The following is a 9938-nucleotide window of genomic DNA, read 5'->3' as shown; positions in this document are numbered from 1 at the left end:
GCATTATTAAGCCTGGCAACCTCGGTGTTCTATAGTAAGGACCAAGAGGAACAGGCCCAAAAGGAAAAGCGAGATCAGAGAAAGGTCACAGCCTTAGTCATGGCTCTCAGACAAACAAACCTTGGTGGTTCAAAGAGGACAGAAAATGGGGCAGGCCAATCACCCGGTGGGGCTTGTTACCGGTGTGGTTTGCAAGGACACCTTAAAAAAGATTGTCCAGCAAGAAACAAGCTGCCCCTCGTCCACGTGCACTATGCGGAGGCAATCACTGGAAGACACACTGCCCCACAGGGCAAAGCTTCTCTGTACCAGAAGCTCCCAACCAGATGATCCAACAACAGGACTCAGGATGCCCAGGGCAAGCACCAGCTCATGTCATCACCCTCACTGAGCCCTGGGTACGTTTAATCATTGAGGGCGAGGAAATTGACTCCTCCTGGACACTGGCATGGCCTTCTCAGTGTTAATCTCCTGTCCCGGATGACTGTCCTCAAGGTCCGTTACCATCCAAGGAATCCTGGGACAGCCTATAACCAGGTATTTGTCCCACCTCCTCAGTTGTAATTGGGAGACTTTGCTGTTTTCACATGCCTTTCTTGTCCAGCCAAAGCTGGAGCTATTATCTATATGAATATGGGGAACAAGTTACCCATTTGTTGTCCCCTACTTAAGGGAATCAACCCTGAAGTCTGGGCACTGGAAGGACAATTTGGAAGGGCAAAAAATGCCCATCCAGTCCAAATCAGGCTAAAAGACCCCACCACTTTTCCTTATCAAAGGCAATATCCCTTAAGGCCTGAAGCTCATAAAGGATTACAGGATATTGTTAAATATTTAAAAGTTCAAGGCTCAGTAAGAAAATGCAGCAGTCCCTGCAACACCCCAATTCTAGGAGTACAAAAACTGAATGGTCAGTGGAGACTAGTGCAAGATCTTAGACTCATCAATGAGGGAGTAATTCCTCCATATCCAGTTGAACCCAACCCCTATACCCTTCCCACTCAAATACCAGAGGAGCAGAATGGTTCACTGTTCTGGACCTCAAGGATGCCTTCTTCTGTATTCCCCTGCACTCTGACTCCCAGTTTCTGTTTGCCTTTGAGGATCCCACAGACCACACGTCCCAACTTATGTGGACGGTCTTGCCCTAAGGGTTTAGAGATAGCCCTCATCTGTTTGGTCAGGCACTGGCCCAAGATCTAGGCTACTTCTCAAGTCCAGGCACTCTGATACTTCAGTATGTGGATGATTTATTTTTGGCTACCAGTTTGGAAGCCTCATGCCAGCAGGCTACTCTAGATCTCATGAACTTTGTAGCTAATCAAGGGTGCAAGGCATCTAGGTCAAAGGCCCAGCTTTGCCTACAGCAGGTCAAATATCTAGGCCTAATCTTAGCCAGAAGTAGTAGGGCCCTCAGCAAGGAACGAATACAGCCTATACTGGCTTATCCTCGCCCTAAGATATTACAAAATTTCCCGGGGTTCCTTGGAATCACCAGCTTTTGCCAACTATGGATCCCCAGATACAGCGAGGTAGCCAAGCCCCTCTATACTCTAATCAAGGAGATGGAGAGGGCAAATACTCATCTAGTAGAATGGGAACCAGAGGCGGGAACAGCCTTCAAAACCTTAAAGCAGGCCCTAGTACAAGCTCCAGCTTTAAGCCTTCCTACAGGACAAAACTTATCTTTATATGTCACAGAGAGAGCAGGGATAGCTCTTGGAGTCCTTACTCAGACTCGCGGGACAACCCCACAACCAGTGGCATACCTAAATAAGGAAATTGATATAGTAGCAAAAGGCTGGCCTCACTGTTTAAGGGTAGTTGCGGCAGTGGCCGTCTTAGTGTCAGAGGCTATCAAAATAATACAAGGAAAGGATTTCACTGTCTGGACTACTCATGATGTGAATGGCATAATGGCCAAAGGCAGTTTACGGCCATCAGACAACCGTCTACTTAGATACCAGGCACTACTCCTTGAGGGACCAGTGCTTCAAATACATATGTGCATAGCCCTCAACCCTGCCACTTTTCCCCCAGAAGATGGGGAACCAATCAAGCATGACTGCCAATAAATTATAGTCCAGACTTATGCCACCCAAGATGATCTCTTAGAAGTCCCCTTAGCTAATCCTGACCTTAACCTATATATTGATGGAAGTTCATTTGTAGAGAATGGGATACGAAGGGCAGGTTATGCCATAGTTAGTGATGTAACTGTACTTGAAAGTAAGCCTCTTCCCCCAGGGACAAGCGCCCAGTTAGCAGAACTAGTGGCACTTACCCGAGCCTTAGAACTGGGAAAAGGAAAAAGAATAAATGTGTATACAGATAGCAAGTAGGTTTATCTAATCCTACATGCCCATGCTGCAATATGGAAAGAAAGGGAGTTCCTAACCTCTGGGGGAACCTCCATTAAATACCACAAGGAAATTATGGAGTTATTGTATGCAGTGCAAAAACCCAAAGAGGTGGCAGTCTTAAACTGCCAAAGCCATCAGAAAGGTGAAGGAGAAAAGGCAGAAGGAAACTGTCGGGCAGATGCTGAGGCCAAAATTGTTGCCAGGCAAAACCTCCCATTAGTAATACCTACGGAAGGACCCTTGGTATGGAACAACCCCCTCCAAGAGATTAAGCCTCAGTATTCCCCTACTGAAACGGAATGGGGACTTTCGCAGAGGTGTAGTTTTCTCCCTTCGGGGTGGTTAAAAACAGAAGGAAAGGTACTTATACCTGAAGGCAACCAGCGGAAAATACTTAAAACCAATCCTTCCCTGGCAAATGACTGTTGGCTTTGTATCTCTCTATCAACCTCTGCTTAGGTTGCCACTCCCATTCCCACAAAAAATTGGGTCTTTACCAACTGAACCTACCACCCTTGTTATGAAGGAAAAGACCCTTCCTGACTTCTAAGTATGCAATCATTAGCCAACTTCCCCATCTCTGATAAGACGTCTAACAGGACGTGCAGTCCAACTTTTACGTTCTTACATTTCCAACCTCACCTATTACACAAGTAATGAAAAGCCCATACACGGCCCTGTAACTATGAATACCATCTTAACTTTCCAAGCCCCTTTATGCATCCAACGCAACCTGTTATCAGACCTGCCCCTGGGGCACTTACTACCCCATCAGTGTAATTACACCCTACAACTTCAAGCCCCAACTGATCATAGTAACTTCCGAGTCACCCAAACAGCTCCATTCAGACAGCTTGTCAGCTTCTCAGGTCCTCCAAAAATCATCACCTCCTCCCTGCTTAACAAACAGTCCAGGTTTTGTAATGGCAAACATACTCCCTGGATGACCATTCACCCCTGGACCCTCTGCAGCAGTGCCCCCACCACTAGTGAATGCCTTCTCATCCCCTCTTTCAATCACTCTCTCGAATGGTTCCTAGTAGATACAAAACGATTTTTTCTCCAATGGGAAAATAGAACGCAGGGAGCCACTCAGTTTGCTCCCAACACCCCTTTCCAACCGCTCACCGGAGCTACCTTGGCAAGTACTCTAGGAGTACGGGAAAATGAAAACAACAAACTCACATACCTTTTTAACATATACAACCAGTTCTGTCTACAGAGCCAAGGTATATCCTTCTTATGTGGAATGTCAACCTATATCTGCCTCGCCACTAACTGGACAGGCACCTGCACCTTAGTCTCTCTAAGTCCCAACATTAACATTGCCCCAGAAAATCAGACCCAATTGGTACCCCTCAAAGCTCAAGTCCGTCAGTGCAGAGCCATACAACTAATATCCCTACTTATAGGGTTAGGAATGGCTACTGCTACAGGAACTGGAATAGCCAGTTTATCTACTTCACTATCCTACTACCACACACTCTCAAAGGATTTCTCATTTTGCAAGAAATAACAAAATCTATCCTTACTCTACAATCCCAAATAGACTCTTTGGCAGCAGTGACTCTCCAAAACCACCAAGGCCTAGACCTCCTCACTGCTGAGAAAGGAGGACTCTGTGACTTCTTAGGGGGAGTGTTGTTTTTACACTAACCAGTCAGGGATAGTAAGAGATGCTGCCCGGTGTTTACAGGAAAAGGCTTCTGAAATCAGACAATGCCTTTCAAACTCTTATACCAACCACTGGAGTTGGGCAACATGGCTTCTCCCCTGTCTAGGTCCTGTGGCAGCCATCTTGCTATCACTCGCTTTCAGGCCCTGTATTTTTAACTTCCTTGTCAAATTTGTTTCCTCTAGGATCGAGGCCATCAAGCTACAGATGGTCTTACAAGTGGAACCCCAAATGAGCTCAACTAACAACTTCTACCGAGGACCCCTGGACCGACCCGCTGGCCCTTTCACTGGCCTGAAGAGTTCCTCTCTGGAGGACACTACAACTGCAGGGCCTCTTCTTCACCCCTATCCAGCAGGAAGTAGCTAGAGTGGTCATCACCCAATTCCCAACAGGGAGTGCAAGGAGGATCTTCTGTCTCACCAGAATTCCTGGGACCAAAGTATGCAAAAACCCCCATGTCTCCCTGAGTGGCATCTCTGAGCTGCCATTGAGAGACTGCACACCTCTGTGCTTCAGACCCAAGGCCTTGCTTGGCACGGGCTCATGAGGAGATCGCCTTCTCCATGGGCTGCAAAGATCCATGGGAAAAGCAAGGAAAAGCAGTGAGTTATTGTGTGACCCTGCCTCACTTGGCTGGAGATAGGAGTTTTCCTGGTTCCATGCCCTACCCTGTTTTTGCTTGCTCTTAGGGTCACGTTGATTGTCTAGTCAGTCCCAATGTGAGAACCTGGATATCTCAGCTAAAGATGTAGGATTCACTTGCTGTTTGCTTTCTTCTCTGTGAGAGCTGTGAACCTCAGCTGCTTCTAATCAGCCATCTTGGCCTAGGATCTATCATGATGTACATTTACAATATACAAAGTCTCTATTAATTTAAACATTACCTTCACAATAGAAATTTAGAGAATTTCTGTATGGTGTGAGACATGGTTTGGTTCTCTGTCCTCACCCAAATTTCATCTCAAACTTTAATCTCCATGTGTCAGGGGAGGGCCCTGGTGGGAGGTGATTGAATCATCAGAGCAGACATCCCCCTTCTTGGTCTTGTGATATGAGTTCTCATGAGGGCTGGTTGTTTGAAAGTATGTGGCACTTCCCCCTTCTCTCTCTCTCTTTCTCCTGCTCTGCCATGGTGAGACATGCTTGCTTCCCCTTTGCCCTCCATCATGATTGTAACTTTCCTGAGGCCTCCCAGTCATGCTTCCTGTTAAGCCTGCAGAACTGTGAATCAATTAAACCTTTTTTCATAAATTACCCAGTCTCAGGTAGTTCTTTATAGCTGTGTGAAAACAGACTAATATAGAAAATTGGTACCAGGAGAGTGGGACATTGCTATAAAGGTACCTGAAATGTGGAAGCAACTTTGGAACCAGATAATGAGTAGAGGTTGGAACAGAGGTCTCAGAAGAAGACAGGAAGATGCAAGAAGTTTGGAAACTTCTAGAGACTTGCTGAAAGGTTTTGACCAAAATGTTGATAATGATATGGACAGTAAAGTCCAGGCTGAGGGGCCCTCAGATGGAGATGAGGAACTTATTGGGAAATGGAGTAAAGGTCACTCTTGCTATGCTTTATCAAAGAGACTGGTGGCATTTTGCCCCCGCACTAGAAATCTGTGGATCTTTGAACTTGAGAGAAATGATTTAGTGTATCTGGTAGAAAAAGTTTCTAAGCTCAAAGCATTCAAGAAGTGACCTGGCTATTTCTAAAAGTGTATGTTCATATGCATGAAGAAATAGATGGTCTGAAATTGGAACTTATATTTAAAAGGAAAGCAGAGCCTAAAAGTTTGGAAAATTTGCAGCCTGACCATATGGTAGAAAAGGAAAAGTGATTTTCTGGGGAGAAATTCAAGCTGGCTGCAGAAATTTGTATAAGTAATGAGAAGACAAATGTTAATAGCCACGACAATGGGGAAAATGTCTCCAGGGCATTTCAGAGATCTTCATAGCAGCCCCTCCCATAACAGGCCTGAAGGCCTAGGAGGGAAAAATGGCTTCATGGGCCAGGCCCAGGGCTCTGCTGCTCTGTGCAGCCTCAGGACATGGCACCCTGTGTCCCAGCCACTCCAACTCCATCCATGGCTAAAAGGGCCCAAGGTACAGCTTAGGCCATACCTTCAGAGGGGACAAGCCCCAAACCTTGGCAGCTTCCATGTGGTGTCAGGCCTGCAGGTGTGCAGAGGCAGGAACCAAGGTTTGGAAACCTCCACCTAGATCTCAGAGGACATATGGAAATACCTGGATGTCCAGACAAAAGTCTGCATTAGGGGTGGAGCCCTCATGGAGAACCTCCACTAGGGCAGTGTGGAAGGGAAATGTAGGGTTGGAGCTCCCAGAGAGAGTCCCCACAGAGGCACTGCCTAATGGAGCTGTGAAAAAAGGGCCACCATCCTCCAGACTCCAGAATGGTAGATCTAAAAGCAGCTTGCGCCATGCACCTGGAAAAGCCACAGGCACTCAATGCCAGCCTGTGAAAGCAGCTGTGGGTGCTGTACCCTGCAGAGCCACAGGGGCAGAGCTGCCCAAGGTTGTGGGAGCCCACCTCTTGCATCAGCATGCCCTGGGTGTAAGACATGGAGTCAAAGGAAATTATTTTGGAGCTTTAAGATTTAATGACTGCCCTGCTGGGCTCTTGACTTGCATGGGGCCTGTAGCCCCTTTGTTTTGGCCAATTTCTCCAACTTGGAATTGAAGCATTTACCCAATGCCTATATCCTCATTTTATCTTGGAAGTAACTAACTTGTTTTTGATTTTATAGGCTCAGAGGCAAAAGGGACTTACCTTGTCTCAGACAAGATTTTGTACTGTGGACTTTTGAGTTAATGCTGAAATGAGTTAAGACTGGGAGATTGTTGAGAAGGGATCATTGTATTTTGCAATGTGAGAAGGACATGAGATTTGGGAGAGGCCAGGGGTGGAATGATATAGTTTATGTTTGTTTCTCTGCCCAAATTTCATGTCAAATTGGAGGAGGGACCTGATGGGAGGTGACTGGATCATGGGGACAGGTTTCCCCCTTGTTATTCTTGTGATAGTAAGTGAATTCTCACGAGATCTGATCATTTAAAAGTGTGTGGCACCTCTCCCCGTCCTGCTCTGCCATGGTAAGACATACTTACTTCCCCTTCACCTTCTGCCATGATTATAAGTTTCCTGAGGCCTCCTAGCCATGTTTCCTGTACAGCCTGAGGAACTGTGAGTCAATTAAACCTCTTTTCTTCATAAATTACCCAGTTTTATGCTTAAGAACACTTCTTCAATTATCATTTTCTTATGTGCATATTTTTGCATGAATGAATTTCCATTAGGTTAGAGCTAGAATTGCTGAGTATATACATACATTTTTATAGACAGAGTCAAATTACTCTCAGAAAAGACCAGGCTTACTTATAAAACTATCACAATGTGTAAGAATATGTGTTTTCTTACATATAATAAATCCTGGGCAAAGGTCAATGTATTTAATATTTGTCACTTTTAAGAGCAAAGATTCGGCCGGGCGTGGTGGCTCACGCTTGTAATCCCAGCACTTTGGGAGGCCGAGGCGGGCAGATCACGAGGTCAGGAGATCGAGACCACGGTGAAACCCCGTCTCTACTAAAAATACAAAAAAATTAGCCGGGCGTGGTGGCGGGCGCCTGTAGTCCCAGCTACTCGGAGAGGCTGAGGCAGGAGAATGGTGTGAACCCGGGAGGCGGAGCTTGCAGTGAGCCGAGATCACGCCACTGCACTCCAGCCTGGGCAACAGAGCAAGACTCAGTCTCAAAAAAAAAAAAAAAAAAAAAAAAAAGAGCAAAGATTCACATCATTTTTGTTTAAAATTTTAACTCTGTTATAACCAAGATTTTCATTCATTCTTTTTATTTCTCCTATAAATTACTAATTCATATGTTATATTTTCTTGTTTAGGTTTTGATTTATTTTCTTATCAATTAGAAGAAATTCTTAAAATATTTTGATTACTAATTCTTGGATTTTTCAGCTGACTCCTTCCATTTCCCATAAAGTGTGACTACTTTATTGTTCCCTTTGCTAATTAAATAATTAAATTAATTATATTACATATATAACAGATAATATTGCATTTATTTCAAATATTATATACAATATGATTAATTAGGTATTATAACACCTAATAAGTGTTATATTAGAAGTATAACACTTCTAATCCTTTTTCTTATCTAGTTTTATTTCCTAGGAATTTATTTTGAAAGTAGCAATATCAGTGGACATCTTCCTTTTATTGCTAACTTCAGTAGGTATATTTTTAATTTTCATCATTGAGACACAATGGAGAAAGAACAGTCTCTTCAATAAATCGTGCTGGGAAAGCTGGATTTTCACATGCAAAAGAACGAAATTAGGCCCTTATCTTACACCATATACAAAAGTCTACTGAAAATAGATTTTTTAAAAACCTATGTGTGAGACCTGAAGTCATAAATTCCTAGAAGCATAGGAGAAAATCTCCTTGAATTGGCCTTGGCAATGATGTTTCAAATATCACACTCAAAGCTCAGGTTACAAAAATAAAAATAAGCAAATGGGACTATATCCAGCTAAAAAGCTTCTGTACAACAAAGGAAACAATCAACAAATTGAATAGGCAGCCTATGGACTAGGAAAAAAAACCTCCTCATTGCAAACCACGTTTCTGATAGGGGGTTAGTATCCAAAATTTATAAAGAACTCTTTCAACTCAATAGCAGAAAAATAAATAACCTGATTAAAAACTGGATAAAGGACCTAAATACATATTTCCTCAAAGAAGACATAAAAATAGACAACTAGTATATGAAAAGGTGTCCAACATTACTAATCATCAGGGAAGTAAAAATTAAAATCACTAGGAATCACGTCACACCTGGAGGAATGGCTATTATCAAAAGGACAAGTGATAAAAAATGTTGACAAGGGTATGGAGAAAAGATAATCCTACTACTCGGCTGGTGGGACTCTAGATTGGTACAGCCATTATGAAAGACAGTATGGAGGTTTCTAAATAAGTTAAAAATAGAACTACTCATCTTTTTGTAGTTCATGAGCACGATGATTGGGTTTTCACACGAATGTGTGAGATGTGCAACTCTCTGAACCTTGTTATGATCTTAGCACATTACTCATCTTACCTGAAAGAAAAAAAAAGAACTACTCTACAATCCAGCAATTCTTTTTCTGGTATACACGCAAAGGAGAAGAAGTCACCACCTCATAAAGATATCTGCACTTCCATGTTCATTGCAGCATTATTCACAATAGCCAAGATATGAAAAATGAAAACAACTTAATGCCCATTGGTGTACAAATGGATAAAGAAAATGTGGTATATATACATATTCATAAAGTTGGCCCTTGAACAACACAGTTTGAACCGCACAGATCCTCTAATATAAGAATTTTTTCAACAAATACGTTGAAAATTGTGTGGAGATTTGCAAATATTTGAAAAAAAACTTTCAGACAAACCACATAGCCTAGAAATATTTAAAAAGTAAGAAAAAGGTAGATATGTTATGAATGCATAAAATATATGGAGATACTATTTTATCAATTGCAATGATAAAACATACACAAATCTATTATAAAAAACCAACATTTATCCAAACTTATGCACACAAGCACAGACCATATATGAAGCCATTTGCTGTCAAGAGAAATGTAAACAAATGTAAAAGTGCAGTATTAAATCATAACTGCATAAAATTAAGTGCATATTGTACTACTGTAATAACTTTGTAGCCACCTTCTGTTACTACTGTGGTGATCCCAAGTATTTTGAGTATCCACTTAAAGCCATGTGACACAAGTCATTTCTGATGAGGATTTTGTCTCCAGGAAATTTCGTATCACAGTAAAAAGTGATACCTTGGGTTCTTGTGTATTTCTCATCATGT

At 42.9% G+C, this 9938-nt stretch overlaps 1 non-coding gene across 1 annotated transcript; it reads left to right on the top strand.

Moving 5' to 3' along the window:
- Positions 1-9069: 9069 nt before the first annotated feature.
- Positions 9070-9174, top strand: LOC116463072 (small nucleolar RNA U13). Its single transcript, XR_004246544.1, has one exon. It is a non-coding gene; the product is annotated as a small nucleolar RNA U13 (small nucleolar RNA).
- Positions 9175-9938: the final 764 nt, after the last annotated feature.

The sequence above is a fragment of the Hylobates moloch genome, unplaced genomic scaffold, assembly GCF_009828535.3.
Source record: "Hylobates moloch isolate HMO894 unplaced genomic scaffold, HMol_V3 SCAFFOLD_24, whole genome shotgun sequence".
Classification (NCBI taxonomy): domain Eukaryota; kingdom Metazoa; phylum Chordata; class Mammalia; order Primates; family Hylobatidae; genus Hylobates; species Hylobates moloch.
Note: the sequence above shows the minus strand (reverse complement) of the source record. Positions and strands in the feature narration are given on the sequence as shown.